We start from the raw sequence: 17,673 nt of genomic DNA, 5'->3' as shown, positions 1-17,673 counted from the left end.
TCTTTGTTTTCTGAATGTTGAATTTTAAGCCAACCTTTTCACTCTCTTCTTTCACTTTCATCAAGAAGCCCTTTAGGTCTTCTTCATTTTCTGTCATAAGGGTGCTGTCATCTGCATATCTGAGGTTATTGACATTTCTCCCAGCTATCTTGATTCCAGCTTGTGCTTCATCCAGCCCTGCGTTTCTCATGATGTACTCTGCATAGAAGTTAAATAAGCAGGGTGACAATATACAGCCTCGACGTACTCCTTTTCCTTTTGGAACCAGTCTGTTGTTCCATTTCCAGCTCTAACTGTTGCTTCCTGACCTGCATATAGATTTCTCAAGAGGCAGGTCAGGTGGTTTGGTATTCCCATCTCTTTCAGAATTTTCCAGAGTTTATTGTGATCCACACAGTCAAAGGCTTTGACACAGTCAATAAAACAGAAATAGATGTTTTCCTAGAACTCTCTTGCGTGAGATAAGTGCAACTGTGCTGTAGTTTGAGTATTCTTTGGCATTGCCTTTCTTTGGGATTGGAATGAAAACGGATCTTTTCCAGTCCTGTGGCCACTGCTGAGTTTTCCAAATTTGCTGGCATATTGAGTGCAGCACTTTCATAGCATCATCTTTCAGGATTTGAAATAGCTCTACGGGAATTCCATCACCTCCACTAGCTTTGTTCATAGTGATGCTTTCTAAGGCCTACTTGACTTCACACTTCAGGATGTCTGGCTCTAGATGAGTGATCACACCATTGTGATTATCCAGGTCGTGAATATCTTTTTTGTACAGTTCTTCTGTGTATTCTTGCCATCTCTTCTTAATATCTTCTGCTTCTGTTAGGTCCATACCATTTCTGTCCTTTATCGAGCCCATCTTTGCATGAAATGTTCCCTTGGTATCTCTAATTTTCTTGAAGAGATCTCTAGTCTTTTCCCATTCTGCTCTTTTTCTCTATTTCTTTGCATTGATCGCTAAAGAAGGCTTCTCATCTCTTCTTGCTGTTCTTTGGAACTCTGCATTCAGATGCTTATATCTTTCCTTTTCTCCTTTGCTTTTCGCTTCTTTTCACAGCTATTTGTAAGCCCTCCCCACACAGCCATTTTGCTTTTTTGCATTTCTTTTCCATGGGGATGGTCTTGATCCTATATTTTTTTAATTTTAAAAAAAGAGTATTACAATTTCCTTTAAAATGCAATTATCTAAATAAATGGTATGGACCTAACAGAAGCAGAAGATATTAAGAAGAGGTGGCAAGAATACACAGAAGAAGTATACAAAAAAGATCTTCATGACCCAGATAACCACGATGTTGTGATCACTCACCTAGAGCCAGACATCCTGGAATTCGAAGTCAAGTGGGCCTTAGGAAGCATTACTATGAACAAAGCTACTGGAGGTGATGGAATTCCAGCTGAGCTATTTCAAATCCTGAAAGATGATGCTGTTAAAATGTCAGCAATATGTCAGCAAATCTGGAAAACTCAGCAGTGGCCACAGGGCTGGAAAAGGTCAGTTTTCATTCCAAACCCAAAGAAAGGCAAAGCCAAAGAATACTCAAACTACAGCACAATTGCACTCATCTCACACACTAGAAGAATAATGCTCAAAATTCTCCAACTAGGCTTCAACAGTGTGCAACTGAGAACTTCCAGATGTTTAAGGTGGATTTAGAAAAGGTAAGAGGAACCAGAGATCAAATTGCCAGCATAGGCTGGATCATAGAAAAAGCAAGAGAATTGCAGAAAAACATCTATTTCCGCTTCATTGTATATGCTAAATCCTTTGACTGTGTGGATGACAACAAACTGTGGAAAATTCTTAAAGAGATGGGAATACCAGATCACCTTACCTACCTTCTGAGAAATCTGTATGCAGGTCAAGAAGCAACAGTTAGAATGGGACATGGAACAATGGACTGGTTCCAAATTGGAAAGGAGTATGTCAAGGCTTTACATTGTCACCCCACTTATTTAATTTATATGGAGAGTACATCATGTGAAATGCTGAGCTGTCAAGGTTTGCCATAGTGTTTCTTCCAAGGAGCAAGCGTCTTGATTTCATGGCTGCAGTCACCATCTGCAGTGAAAAACCTAGCTTAAAACTCAACATTCAAAAAACTAAGATCATGGCATCCAGTCCCATCATTTTATGGTAAATAGATGGGGGAAACAATGGAAACAGTGACACTTTATTTTCTTGGGCTTCCAAATCACTGCAGATGGTGACTGCAGCCATGAAATTAAAATACGCTTGCTCCTTGAAAGAAAAGCTATGACAAACCTAGACAGCCTGTTAAAATGTAGAGACATTACTTTGCCAACAAAGGTCTGTCTAGTCATAGGTATGGTTTTTCTAGCAGTCATATCATGATGTCAGACTTGGACTATAATGAAAGCTGAATGCAAAGAATTGATGCTTTGAACTGTGGTGTTGGAGAAGAGTCCTGAGAGTTCCTTGAACTGCAAGGAGATCAAACTTTCAATCCTAAAGGAAATCAGTCCTGAATATTCATCACAAGGACTGATGCTGAAGCTCCAATAATTTGGCAACCTGCTGCGAAGAACTGACTCATTGGAAAAGACCCTGATGCTGGAAAGACTGAAGGCAGGAGGAAAAGGGGACAACAGAGGATGAGTTGGCTGGATGGCATTGACTCGATGGACATGAGTTTGAGCAAGCTCAGTGAGCTGGTGATGGACAAGGAATTCTGGTGTGCTGCAGTTCATGGAGTTACAAAGAGTTGGACACAACTGAGCAACTGAACTGAACTGCAATTCTGCCACATTATTAAATAGTATCAGCAGTCCCCAGCTTTTATTGGCACCAGGGACCAGTTTTGTGGAAAACAACTGTTTCACGGAGGGAGGTGAAGGATTGGGGTGGGAGTGGATGGTTCAGGTGGTAATCTGAACCCATGAGGAGAGCAATGGGGATCGGTGAATGGCACAAAGCTTCACTCACTTGCCCCGACGCTCATCTCCTGCTGTGCAGTCCAGTTCCTAACAGGCTGGTCTGCAGTTGGGGCGTTAGGGACCCCTGATAGAATCATTAACTATTAAATGTCATTTTAATGGCTATACAGTATTCCATATAGATCTACAGTGTCATACAGATACAACATATTTATAACTAGTTCTCTATTACTCCATTATGTGTGTGTCTTAGTGGCTCAGTTGTGTTGACTCTCTGTGACCCTATGGACTGTCACCCATCAGGCTCCTCTGTCTGAGGGTTTCTCCAGGCAAGAATACTGGTATGGGTTGCCATTCCCTTCTCTGGGGGATAGTCCCAACCCAGGGATTGAAACCAGGTCTCCTGCAGTGCAGGTGACACCGTCTGAGCTCTATTATAACTATTCTCTTACTGTTTTTATCATCAGTGACTACTTTTGAGGACAAATCTTTGTGTAATATCTATAATTATTTTCATTAGATGAACTTCTAGAATGGAAACTACTATATCAAAGTGAAGGCACATTTTTAAGACTTAATTTATATTGCTAAACTCTTCAGATACATAACACTGACTTCTACTTTACCTGTAGTGTACAGAAAGACCTAATTTCTCAATGCCCACACCAACAGTGAATATTTAACATTTTAGTTAAATTAGTGGAAAAAAAATTTTTAAGTTGCATATATTGACACACAAATGAGGTTGAACCTTTTCATATATATAATGGTTCTTTGTAGTCTCGAAAATGCTTCCTTTGCCCAATCTTTTTTAAAAAATGAGAGATATCTGACATACAACATTGTGTAAATTCAAGGTGTAAAATATGCTACCTTGATACATTTGTATGTTGTAACAAAACTGACATTGTATATTTATTTTACATTACCTAATTATAGCACAATATTGTTGTCTATATCCGTTATACTATACATTAGATCACCATAGCTTACTCCTTTCAAATCTGTATCCTTAAACATCAACTTTATCTGTGCCTTTTGCCCATTCAAATAAATAAAATGTTAATCCAAAATTCTCTCTTGAATACAGGTCAGAGGCTCTTTCTTATAACATGGATTTTCTAATTATTTACCTCATTGTATTCCTGATCTAGTCCTAACTATGCAAACTACAAATGATGCCCCAAACAGTGAAATGACTTACTCAAGGTAAAAAATGGTACAAGAAATTTCTCCTGCTATACTGTGCCTGCCAGCTGGCAAGCTTTGCTATACTGTGCATATGAACTGTCTTGCGTTACAATTCTTTGCTTACCAACTATACACCTGTTTTCTGTAAGCCACTTTAAAAAAAAAAAGTACAGAAAGACTCTCTGGGGACTTGCAGAGTTACTCAACAGACCCATTGTCAAATAAAACCACACATAATATAAGACGCCAATTAAAAAACAGTAACGGAAAATACTTTAAGGAAAGATGAAAGGAAGGAAGTGGTTGAAATTAACCACCAAACCATTTCTTGTAACTTAAAATGAATATAAAAGACAATCTTCCAAGGAAAAACATATATAAGGGTATCTTCACGGGAGACAGATTAGTCAGGCCATTGAGGGAGCAGCCTAAGTTCAGCCTGTCTAAGTACCTGGACAAGAAGAGAAAGGTGCTCATGGGGGGAGGGGGCTTGAGCTGGACAGGAGACTGTTAGGTGAAGAAAGATCTGTCTATGCAAGCAGGGGGAAGCAGTCTGATGTGGGATGTCGGTGCCCCAGAAGGGTGAGGAGGCATCCACGTGAGGTGAAGAACAGGGATGGCATCAGCCCAGGACAGGATATCAGGGCCAAGCAAGAGGATACCTACCTGCTGAGAGGAGAAGGTCCGGTGGCAACAGGCAATTCATTACATGTAACACAGGTAATGAATGAATAAGTGAATTTCTCAAGGATACAGTGGATGAAAACAGGCAACACTATACAGAGGATGAAAATAATTACACAGAATAAATCCTGATGATGAGATTTAGAGATACTGGTATGAACTCATGATTTTCAATGTAAACATATAGAAACAGAGATGATAATATGTGTATAAATATGCACATACATGCACATACTTCCCTAGCTGTGTCACTGAGAGGGCCTAGGAACACTGATATCACATAAGCAAGAAGCCCACTTGGCACCCAGACCTTGATGTCAAAATGCCATTTTCAACCAAAAGGAACCTGGGATCCTTGAAGAATTGGTTGATTCCAGGGCTGAAGCAGGAAAAATACATGATGGGCCTTGAAATCTTGTGCAAGAAAGATGGACTTACTATGGATTTAGCCAGAAAGTGGCTAGATCTCAGACAATTTCAGAATCAAAAAAAATGACAATAGATATTATAAATAAAATAGGATTTCATTAATCTGATATAAAAGATACATACCAATATAGAAGAATAAACTGAAAGTTTGATTAGACAGGATACTTACATCCTCTCAAACTATCTCCCCATAAAATACATTTTTAATTACTAAAGGCAAAAGAGTAATATATATTACAAATGCCTGGCAAACATCACTTTACTCAAATGATACAAGTTAACAATACTAAAAATAAGAAAAATCAGTATCCATATCATTGTTGCAATGAGGAGGTCACAGCATCACTTTCATGATAGTCATGCCAAAGACCCATAATCTGAATCTAATCATGAAGAAATACTACACAACCCCAAATTGAGGTAAATCCCCTCAAAACAACTGGCCCATAATTTTCAAAGTGTCCAAGTCAAAGAAAGATCAAGAACTGTTTCAGATCAAAAAAGACCAATGAGTCGTGACGGCTAACTGCAACATGAGATTCTAGACCGAACCTGTTTGCTATAAAGAAAAGACATTATGGGAATAACTGGCAATACTTAAATATATAGATTAGATGGTAGCAATATTTTGAAGTTAACTTCTTGATTTTCATGGTTGTATTATGATTTAAGAGGAGAATGTACGATTGTAGAAAATAAAGTATTTGGGGGAATGGGACATCATGCTAGCAACTTATCTTAAACGGTTCCGAACTAAAAAAATTTAAAAATAAAAATGGAAAAACTTATAGGAGCTTAAAGTGTAGAGAAATAACATGCACTATCATAATTCACATATAACCATTATATAATTAGCATCATGTAGATACTAAAATATATACATTTATATATAAATATATAAAAATATGCATACATATTCATATAGTATATAAATATACACATTTATATATGTACATATAAATTTATATGTACATATACAGTATATATAAAATATATACTGAATATACTAAAATATACAGATTCTCTTAACAATTCTCTGATTGTTTCTGGATTATAACTTTCATATTGTATCAAAGAACAGAAAAACTATGTTCTGTAGTGAAAGTTAAGAGCAAACAGAATAATAATTTCTGTTTCTGAATAAAGACTTGAGAGGTGACTAAAGTTTAGGCAATTAGCTGTCCTATAGGCAACTCCCTTATTTAAAACATGAAACGTGGGTTAAACATTTTAAGATAGACAATATTAACCATATTAAGATAGACAATCCTTTCCACTGTAATATCAATATTCCCGTGCCATTTTGAATTATATCATTCAAATGATACAACTGATAAAAATATTTGCTTTTCTTACATCTATCAAAAACAAGTAAAAAGGAAATCACTTCATAGAAACTAGTATAAGCAAATGAATCTTTGAAAACAGAAGTGGGGGAAATGAATCAATTTCTGGTGGTTAATTTCAGAAATCACTACATTCTAAAATATGAATTTTACTGATCTTCTAGTTACAGAACTACAAATGTTGTAACATCTCCATTTAAAGCATGTACTCAAGCTTCAAAGCAGATTTCTAAAATACACATAATATTTAATGTTACCTATGATGTGCAGAACTCTCAAACATTTCTAATACAAATGTATTTTATGAAATTTATTTAAAAATATTTGACTATTTGTACCTGATACTGCATTAAGAATAAGATATGTTTCCTGACTTCAAAATTAGTTTAATAAGGAAGGCAAACAAGTGAAAATAGTAATACTAATTTAGTGATGTACATACAATAATAAAGATATACACAGGTGCTATGGGAACATAGGGGAACAGGAGTATACTAGAGCTGGTTACCTTTCTTCCCCACCCATAATCCCCTCTTAGAGCCAGGTGGCCAGCAAAGGGCAATCCTATATTTCCATTACCCGACATACCTGTTTCATTCAGGTAAACCAGGAAAGATATCTGAATAAGTTAGGCCAATCAGATCACCTCTTCAAGAAATGTGTTAAAAAAAAAAAGTCAACCAGAGCTATACATCAGACATTTAAAATCATACTCAGGATTCATAGAAACCTCTGTCATGTTCATACTGATAAGAAATTAATGAAAGCCAGAATGGAGTAGACACAAAAAACAGGGACAAAAAACCATGTAGCCAAGATGAGCGAAAGTTTCTATGAAGCCTGATACTTTCTGTGACTGGGTGAAGTGAGAATCTTTTGTATACTGAGTATGAGCTCTTCTTTTCTCTAAAGTTAAATTTATCTGATCTTCTACCCTGTCATTAAGACAAGTACCTAGCCAACCCTGGAGAGACAAAGGATCTGCGAAGGGTACTAATGGAAGTAATGCCTGGACTTAAGTCTTCTCAAAGAAAAAAGAGATGATGTTTTGGGCAGAGGAAATAGCAGAATACACAGAAGGATCTCCAAGAACTTCTAATGGCTAAACTATGGGATATGTGATTGAAGAAGAGAGCTGGGACCAGAGCAGGAAGCAAATTTCAAAGGGCCTTTAGTACCCAAGCAAAGAGTCTGGAGTCCAACCTCATTCCCTTTTCTGACCCCTAAACTGAGGTTATAAACTATGGCCCTGTGCAAAAATGTTAAGAAAGTCTTTCAACTTTCTAAATATTGAGGAGTGTGTGTGGGGTGGGAGGGGCGGAGGAGAAAAAGAAGCAATAGAGACTATATGTGACCCCGATAAAGCCTAAAATCTTACTATTTGGCTCTTCAAAGAAGTTTGCTTAATCTTGCTATTAAAATGGGAAGATTCACGTTGAGGTTTCACAGAAAATAATGAAATTCTGTAAGCAATTAAAAAATAAATTAAAAAAATTTAAAGAATAATAAAAAACATAAAGATTTTAAATAGGTGATTTAGGTAATCAAAGGGGCATTTTTGCAACATCACTAATAGAAGTGTGGAGGATGATTAGTGAGAGTAACACCATGCATAAGAAAATCAGTTATAAACTTTCTAGATTCAGGAAAGAGAATGATGATTTATACTCAAGCAACACCAGTCAAAATGAGGAAAGGATACGTTACGCTCTTATGATTAGGTCTCTAATCCTTAACGGTGTCTGCAGACCCTTGCATGGACTGGCCTCTGACACCCACCGTATTCTTATGATACCTAGATTTTTTGACTATAATAATGCAAACTTTAATCAGCTCACTCTCTCATCGTAGAGTGCTATTACTTCCCACTCATCTGTTTCTTGGTTAATGCCACTCACCACTGATCTTCCTCCCTCCACTATCCCCCTACCTTGTAATTTCGAATGTCTCTTTTAGTAATCCAGTTATTGAGCACATCCAAGAGAGTAGGACTTTCTGTCCAAAATGTTTTTAAAACATAGAAAATATCTCAAGGATTAACTCGTGTTACTATCCTTATAAAGTCCTACAAGAGTTGCGACTTTCATACTGGGACTCTGCTATAGAGGACTCCCTAGTCAGACAAGTTAGGACCCTTTGAATTAAAATTATGTACTTTTATGGAAAGTCTTTGGTGTGCTTTTATATGCTGATACGCATTGTAGCTCCAAAAGGACATCTCCAAATCTGCCAAACCTCAGAATTTTTTTTTTATTAAACAATAGTCAATACGGTAGGACACTAACATTCTGAGGATTGCTGTCTGGAAATATCTCTTTAATTTAATAATATTTGAGAGACAATCACAAAATAAAAGGCCACCTTTGCAGTAAAAACTTAAAATCTCTTACCTTTCTAGCTGGTAGGCCATGAGCTTTATCTACTCTGCTGCCAGGTATCTGTCAGCTCTTATTAAGTAAGTGGTGCTTCTCAAGCTTCCATCTAAATATCCTTAGGGCAAAGGAGAGGCAGAAAAGAGAAATGTCATTACTCTGCAAGAGCTAAATAACTTCACTACAAAAATTTATAAATTGTTATTTTACATTTTAAAGTGCACGTGAATTTTGCCTTCCATTCCATTATTTAATATTAAGGTTCCCTCAAAAATCTTCCAGAAGATACCTATCCTGTGGCTGCCCACAACTCCTGGCACACTGCCACCTATTAGAGGTGCAGTAGTTTCAAGGATGGAAGCATGGCAATGGAGTCTTGGTGAAAAGAGAAACTTTTTAATGTAACAGAAGCTGATTACTGTAAAATGGCAGTGCTGAATCTGAGCAGCAAAATTCTTAGACTGAACATTAATAGTTCCTCCTGCGTCAGTGTGCTTTACACAAAAGTCTATGTGGTTCTTATTTGGAAACAACTTGACTTTTTTACACCTCTATCAGCTAGGATTAGGTTTAGCTGTGAGAAAACTCAAAATAACAATGGCTTAAGTGAATCAAAAGTTTATTTCTCTCACATGAAAACAGGCAGTCCTCATGACCATTAGGAACCCAGGTTCCTTCTATTTTGCAGTTTTGCCATTCTCAACATGTAGCATCTCCATCATGGCTTAAAATAACTCAAGGTCTAACTGTCACAGCAGATGAGAAGAAGGAAATGGGGAGATGAGTGATAGCCTCCTTTCAAGGACACTTTTCAGAAATTTTACAGGAAACCTCTATTCTGGTCAGAACTTAAGTCACATGGCTAGAGCTAGCAGGGAAGCTGGGAAATACATTCTTTATTTCCATATGCTCAAGGTGGGGGTGGGGGGAAATGGAGCATCTACAATAAGGAAAAAAGATGAGAATGAATATTGGTGGATAATTAGTTTTGTCTGTCATCATACTCTGGTCATTCTAAAATGGAAGATGGTTGATACTTTGTAGAGGTGCCTTATCAGTCCACTGATGGGAGCTTTAAAAAGTAGATAGTTCTGCCAGTAGCCAACGAGCAAGACCAATGTTAATAAGGACTTCTCTAAATATGCAAGACCAATCTGTATCTGAAGACCAGAGTAAAGAAACAACCTAAATAGTTAAGGTTTGGAAGGATAATCTCACTAGGTTTTCCATAAACTTTCCATAAAAATGATTACACAGGACCGTTAGGTAAGTCATGGAGTGCCCTAGTCAAGGCTATGGTTTTTCCAGTGGTCATGTATGGATGTGAGAGTTCGACTGCGAAGAAAGCTGAGAGCCAAAGAATTGATGCTTTTGAACTGTGGTGTTGGAGAAGACTCTTGAGAGTCCCTTGGACTGCAAGGAGATCCAGCCAGTCCATTCTGAAGGAGATCAGCCCTGGGATTTCTTTGGAAGGAATGATGCTAAAGCTGAAACTCCACTACTTTGGCCACCTCATGCGAAGAGTTGACTCATTGGAAAAGACTTTGATGCTGGGAGGGATTGGGAGCAGGAGGAGAAGGGGACGACCGAGGATGAGATGGCTGGATGGCATCACCGACTCGACGGACGTGAGTTTGAGTGAACTCCAGGAGTTGGTGATGGACAGGGAGGCCTGGCGTGCTGCGATTCATGCAGTCGCAAAGAGTTGGACACGACTGAGCAACTGAACTGAAGGTGGGATTGGGTAAGAACTTGCCAGAAAGCTCAGTTACTAACTGCATTAGGAAAAGGCAGTGATGCCAGGAACAAAGTTAAAGGGAAAGTCAACTTTTCCCTACACTTGAGTGCTGAGCTCCCATACGTGACAGCCAAGTGTGAATTTGGAGCTCCATTTCCTTATTGTACAAACTGTTGAAAGGAGAACTTGTACTTTACCTTGAATAAAGTTGGCTGAAAAGGCCTTAATATGTTTAAAACTTCTGATGCAAATACCAAAAGTGATAATGACTCCAATTTCAAAGCTGGCAAGAAAATTCTGTTTTATATACAGACTGTTCCTTAAAGGAAAAGGGACCAGAAGAGGGTATTCTGCTAGACAAATGCAAAATGGGGACTATGAAAGGAGCAGCAATTCAAAGGACAAATGGCTCTGTGGGATAGCTCAAAGGTTCACATCCTCCAGAGAGAGATAAATTTCTGCAAATTATTTCTTTCATGGAAATGGTTAAATATGGCTTCAGATTTTCCTATTGAATATTTCCATTTAGTTCAGCAGCTGCTTACAAAAGACCAGGAACTTATATCTAGAAAGCAGGAAGATAGCCTTCTGATCTTTACTTCTAGCAAAAGCAACAACATTAAGCCAGCCAGCTGAACCTGCCAAACAGAGCTCATGTTTAATGCATACAAGGTTAATCTAATTATCTAGCCTTTGAAAAACATGAAAAATAAAGGTTTATTTGTTTGTAACTTGAAGGACACAAAGGTAAGGACTCTTTCCTTTACACTATCCTACCCCAGCTATGTGTGTCTTATACTTGGATAAAATCAACTTGTAGGTAAGGGGTAGGATCTCTGCCTGCTCAAGGGGACAAACACTACAAATGGAAGTATTCAGGAAAGAGAAATTGTGCCAAGGAACAGGGCCCAAAAAGGTAGACATTTGTGTGAGAAAGGAATTAACTACTTAAGGGTGATTCTGGGAGAGAAGCTAGCGCCCGGCTTTGTGGAAGCAGAAGAGCTAGGTGGGTGGGGGAATAGACTTTCAAGGCAGCAACGTTCAGACAGGTATTTGTATCACTGCAGATACACTAAGACTTTTCAACAGACTCATAAGACAGACATGTTTTAAGAAAATTAATTCCTGTATCTTCAACTTCCCTATGTTTGCTTTCCTAATAATAATCTGCCTGCTTTCCCTAAGTGTTCATAATTCCGTATTTGAAAAGAAACCCATACCTCTTAGCCATACCAATTATTACAATGCATTGCTCTGGATTGTAAAAATCTCCATGGACCAAAACAAGGGGCTGACTTAAAATAAGAGTGTCTTCAAGCCTCCATTAATCAAGGCACCTTTATAAATAGTGCTGTTAAATCAAAGCACGGCTTTTTAAGAATGGTGTTGTGCCTTGTGTTGAGGAATATTTTGTATTGAACAATGTGATGACAGGAACAAAAACCCTTTCATTTAATGATTGCCTCTTCTATTCTCAAAATACTGTGGAAAAATGCATTGTCCTGAGAGTGAGCTTCATGAGAACAAAGCAAAGAGGAAATCAATAGGAAACTTTGTAAAGTTCAATTTATATTTGTTACAAAGAAGTAGGATAAGGTGATGTGATCAAAATAGTTTAAAGCATTAAAATACCCTGGATTCAAATATAATTATTAATTATACGTTCAGTAAGAAAAAGGAACAATAAAAATGCTCAATTGGTAAAGGTGAATTAAGTCATTTGTTTTTTTAAACCAATGACAGATCGAATCACTAAGGATCACAGTTGACACTCGAACGACTCCAGGCACCAATCTTCCATACAGTCCAAAACCCGAATGTAACTTAAGAGATGTCCTCTGTATCTGTGGATTCTCCACTTTCGCAGTTCTGCTCCCACAGATTGAACTACTGGCAGGTGACTCAGTAATGTATATACTACTGAAAAAAATCCACATAGGTCAACCCATGCAGTTCAAACCTGGGTTCTTCAAAAATCAACTGTACTTAGAATGGTGTCAACATCTTGAAAAGTCAGAAATCATTCTTTTTTTCAACTCGTTGTTTAGTCACTAAGTTGTGTCCGACTCTTAGTAACCCCATGGACTGCAGCATGCCAGGCTTCCCTGTCCTTCACTATCTCCCAGAGTTTGCTCAAACTCATGTCCATTGAGTCAGTGATGCCATCCAAACATCTCATCCTCTGTTGCTCCCTTCTCCTCTTGCCCTCAATCTTTTCCAGCATCAGGGTCTTTCTCAATGGGCTGTCTCATCACATTAGGCGGCCAAAGTACTGAAGCTTCATCATCAGTCCTTCCAAAGAATATTCAGGACTGATTTAAGATTGACTGGTTTGATCTCCTTGCTGTCCAAGGGACTCTCAAGAGTCATCTCCAACACCACAGTTTGAAAGTGAAATTCTTTGGCACTCAGCCTTCTTTATGGTCCAACTCTCACATTCATACACGACTACTGGAAAAACCATAGCTTTGATATACAGACCTTTGTCAGCAAAGTGATGTCTCTGCTTTTTAATACACCGTCTAAGTTTATCAAAACTTTTCCTCCAAGGAGCAAGCATCTTTCAGTTTCATGGCTGCAGTCACGGTCCACAGTAATTTTGGAACCCAAGTAAATGAAATCTGACACCGTTTCTACTTTTTCCCCATCTATTTGCCATGAAGTGATGGGATTGGATGCTAAGATCTTCATTTTCTGAATGATGAGTTTTAAGCCAACTAAAATTAAACTTACAAAGAAAAATTTTAGGAATAAACTTAGAAATGTGCAAGAGTACATAGTTCATCAAACTTATTTTCAGGAGTATATGTATGAGTATACAGGCAGAATGGCTGCCCAAAGATGTCCAAACCCCAATCCCCCTGGAATCTATCAATAGGTTATGTTACAGAGCAAAATGGACTTTGCAGATATAAAAATGGTCACAGATTCTAAAACAGAAAGGTTATCCTGGGTTATCCAAATGGGCCAATCTGACCATATGACCCAGTGAAAGCAGAGAACTTTGTCAGATTTTGACAGTAGCAGAAGTCAGAGATAAGCAAGAGATAGACTTTACTTGCCATTACTGGAGGCAGCAATACTGAAAGCATTTTAGCTTCTATGAGTGAAGACCAGCTCCAACTGACAGTCAACAAGGAAAGAGGATCAGCAGTCCTGTAACTGTATGCAGTCAACAATCCAAATGAACTGGAAAGTGGATTCTTCAAGAGACTCCCCACCTCCCCAAAAAAATGCAGCTCTGTGAACATACCGATTTAGACTTTGTAAGGCCCTAAAAAGAGGGCCCAGCTGGACTTCTGACAAAAGTTGTGAGATAAATTTCGGTTGTTCTATAATGCAAAGTATGTGGTTATTTTTGATGAGGAATAGAAAATTAACAAAGCAAAAATCGTAGGGACTCAGGAGGACAGGCTTGCAGATCAAGGAACTGCATAGATTTATTAGAGTTTTCTCTGTGCTCTAATTTCCTTCTCATATCTTGGTAAGCACCAAAAAAAAAAAAAAAAAAAAAAAAAGCCAAGAAATGATCCTAGAGCTCATACTGGGAACAGCAGTATAGTCATAATAAACTTAAACCAAAGAAGCTGAAAACCTGAAGCTGTAAGCTAGAAGGACTTCATTCCCCTTTCAAGGTTTAAGATTCTTTGAGTTTCTAAGCTAGGAAAAATTTAAATGGTATATCACTACTATCCTCTCCAGTAAGAAAAATATACTAATTTTAGGATTGTCCAAAAAAAGTGAAATTACTGTCTATGTAAAATACATTAAGTACAGTGCATAGCACTCATACAGTATGTTTAGTTTATTATAAATTTTACTGTTTTATTTTGACTTTAAATGTACTTTTTCCTAATAATCCTAATCTTACTACCTCCTTTAAGTCTGAAGGTGAGAACTAGTTAAATTTTTAGACAGAAGTTTTTTTTTAACTAATCTTTAACCCATGAATTTGATGTTATCCCCTCAAGTTATCTGGTACATGTTTAGTTCATCAGTGTAAGGAAGTGAGAAAAATATAAGCTCAGCTGTAAGGATGAAAGCAGTAGTTTTTAATTGTTGCCCACTCCCAGCAGACATGGGACTTGCCAGGTGGCACAGTGGTAAAGAATCTGTCTGCAAAAGCAGGAGACGCAATAGACACAGGTTCGATTCCTGAGTCAGAAAGATTCCTTGGAGTAGGAAATGGCAACCCACTCCAGTATTCTTGCCTGGAAAATTCCACATCCATATGCACAGCACACATGACAGATGTTTTTCATACATATCACCACTCTCAAGAGTATACCAAAGTTTTGATGAAATTCCTCAAAGTTGATGAGATACATGAAGAACATCACAGACTTTTCTCAATACTATATTCATGAAAGTACATTTTGAGTGCAGATGGCCCTATGGATTCAAACAACCTTGAATCAAAAATATTTGGGGGAACAGGTTCAATCTCTGGTCAGGGAAGTTCCAATATCCCAAGCAGTGTGGCCAAAAAAAAAAAAAAAAAAAATTGAGGGGAAGAAATTTTAGAAAGTTCTAAAAAGCAAATCTTGTGTTTGTCTCCTGCTGGCAACCATTTACACAGCATTTACACTGTATTAGGTATCATAAGTAATGTAGCGATGACTTAAAGAACATGGGAGGATATACTTAGGTTATATGCAAATACCATGCCATTTTATATATGGGACTTGAGTATCAATAAATTTTGGTATCCACAGGGGATCCTGGAACCAAACTTCCATGGATATTGAGGGATAGCTGTATGTGAATAGTGAAATCAGCCCAATGTCTCAAAATAATCTTTAATAAAAATAACAGTCCAATTTTTAAGTCAAACTTCTTTTCTCAAGTGAGTCTTGATTATTCCCAGACCTCTACTTCCTAGGTGATACAAGGTAAGCAAGTTCTTAAAGTTTAAAATTACAATAGAACAAGATTAGAAATATATAAACACAAAGAACTTACAGATTAGTGGTTATGAATATGAACAGTGCTAATCCAAGTTTTTACCAATAACATTATTTTAGACTTGGTAATCATATCAGTTATGTGAAATAACATCTCCAGCATTGTTTTTGCTCAAGGCAGATGAACAAAATGCACTTCTTGATCACTGCTTTTCCTCACTAAAAACTTATCTCTGTTTAAATAGAAAATTCACAGCTCAGCAAGAATTAAAATAATTCATAATCACCACTCAGGAGTACATCAATAATAACTTTTCATTATGAAGAGGGCACAAATAAGATATAGATTATGTACAATTCCCATAACACTAGTAAGCTTACCTCCTCCTACACCATACAAAGTATGTCAAAATTCAAGCAAATGAACGATATTACCTCAGAAGTAACCCTCATTCCAACATCCATATTTCACAATCATTAAAATCTATCTTACAAAAGATAAAAGATACCAGTGACTCTCAACACTGTGATTGAGACATGATGTTGTACTTATAGTAAATAATTAGTAAAGAAATCAAAAGCACAAATATTAGAAATATGGTCTTTTAAACTGAATCATCTCTTCCACTGAGGAGAGGAAGAAATAAAAGGTCTCACTGAAATGTTTATAGTGGGATTGGTGAAGTAGAAGAAAATGATAACTGGATTGCATAGAAATCACAGTATCACAATTTTATCATTTCAGTGATTTCTGGTAACACTATCCTAGCAAGTATCCAATAAACAAAAGGAAACTCACTAATCCAAACAATAGAATTAGAAAAACACTAAGTTACAAACCTGGAATGTCAAAAAGATTCAGGTTCCATGAGGCAAACTAAAGAATGTTTAGGGAACATTATTTATAAACTTAAGGTCATTATTAAGGTAGCCATATAATACCAAAATATACCTATTGATTTACCAACTGGCTTTTGCCAATTACAATCATTCCCACCTGTCTTTCTCAACTAATCTTGAGAATCTCTCCAATAATAAGCTACTATTACTGTTGGGACTAGGCCTCTCAGGTGGCTCAGTGGTACAGAATCAGCCTGCCAAGCAGGAGAGACAAGTTTGACCCCTGTATTTCGAAGATCCCCTGGAAAAGGAAATTGTAACCCACTCCAGTATTCCTGCCTGGGAAATCCCAAGGAGAGAGGAGCCTGGCAGTCCATGGGGTTGCAAAGAGTTGGACACAACTTAGCAACTAAACAACAACAGCTGTTGGGAGTGCTTTCTATTCCTTGGATATTGTGACAGAAAAAATGACTGAGAATCACTATCTTTGTTAAGACACAGACTGCAGATATGGGTGAATAGGCCTAGCTCCCAAAGCATTTATTTACATCCCTTCTTGTTGCAAAAAATGTTTTTAATTACTACAATTACCAAAATGCCAAGAGAAAAAGCATCACTAAAAATAAAAATGAATGTATCAGTTTCAAGCTTGTTAAAAAGAAGTGAAAGTAATAATTATCTATTTACAATTACAATATATATGTAAAATAATTCCAATTACTGTTGGCCTTAAAGATCCACAAACTTCCTTAAATTTCTTTGAAACTATACCTTACACTAACTTTTTAACCTTAAAAAACAAAAATAAGATGTTCTGTGGGATTGGCCCCTAGATATGAACGGGTGAATACTATTACTACTACCTCCTCATTAAGTTACATTAAGAGAACATGAGGAATTTTATGTACGTTCTTAGTCTTAAGGAATAGGTGTGAGAATAAGATAAACAGAAATATAGTAAGTTAAACTACTGACTATAACTGCTAATTTGTTTTATTTACAGTACATTTTAATTAGAGCCTAGAATAACATTTTATGTATTAATTTAAAAAAATAAATTATTGCTACTCACTGGGTTTTCAATGAGAGACTGGTGAAAATCTGGTTTTAAATAGGGAGACTTCAACTACTTTGTCGGAGGACATTACAGTAAGACTATTAAAGAGAAAGAAGTACCAGCTTATAGTCTTTATTTTATAATGGAAGGAAGAGATTGAAAACAAAAATGAGTGGAAACAGCATGTATAGTGCGACTGTTTACTTGATCTAAT

The 17,673-nt window shown here is 37.1% G+C and overlaps 1 protein-coding gene across 7 annotated transcripts in view; it reads right to left on the bottom strand.

Moving 5' to 3' along the window:
- The window catches only part of ATF2 (activating transcription factor 2), a 79,658-nt gene that overhangs the window by 59,718 nt on the left and 2,267 nt on the right, over positions 1–17,673 (bottom strand). Inside the window, exons 2-4 of one of the 7 annotated variants that reach the window (XM_060409743.1) lie at positions 8,939–9,038; positions 4,756–4,864; positions 1,310–1,427 (exon numbers count right to left, since the gene is read on the bottom strand). The exons of 1 other annotated variant lie outside the window; for it this stretch is intronic. The gene's annotated coding sequence lies outside the window, so the exon portion shown is untranslated. The remainder of the gene's footprint in view (positions 1–1,309; positions 1,428–4,755; positions 4,865–8,938; positions 9,039–17,673) is intronic. 5 more of the 7 variants (XM_060409744.1, XM_060409741.1, XM_060409740.1 and 2 more) reach the window with 5 other exon arrangements.

The sequence above is a fragment of the Ovis aries genome, chromosome 2 (genome assembly GCF_016772045.2).
Source record: "Ovis aries strain OAR_USU_Benz2616 breed Rambouillet chromosome 2, ARS-UI_Ramb_v3.0, whole genome shotgun sequence".
Taxonomy (NCBI): Eukaryota; Metazoa; Chordata; class Mammalia; order Artiodactyla; family Bovidae; genus Ovis; species Ovis aries.
Note: the sequence above shows the minus strand (reverse complement) of the source record. Positions and strands in the feature narration are given on the sequence as shown.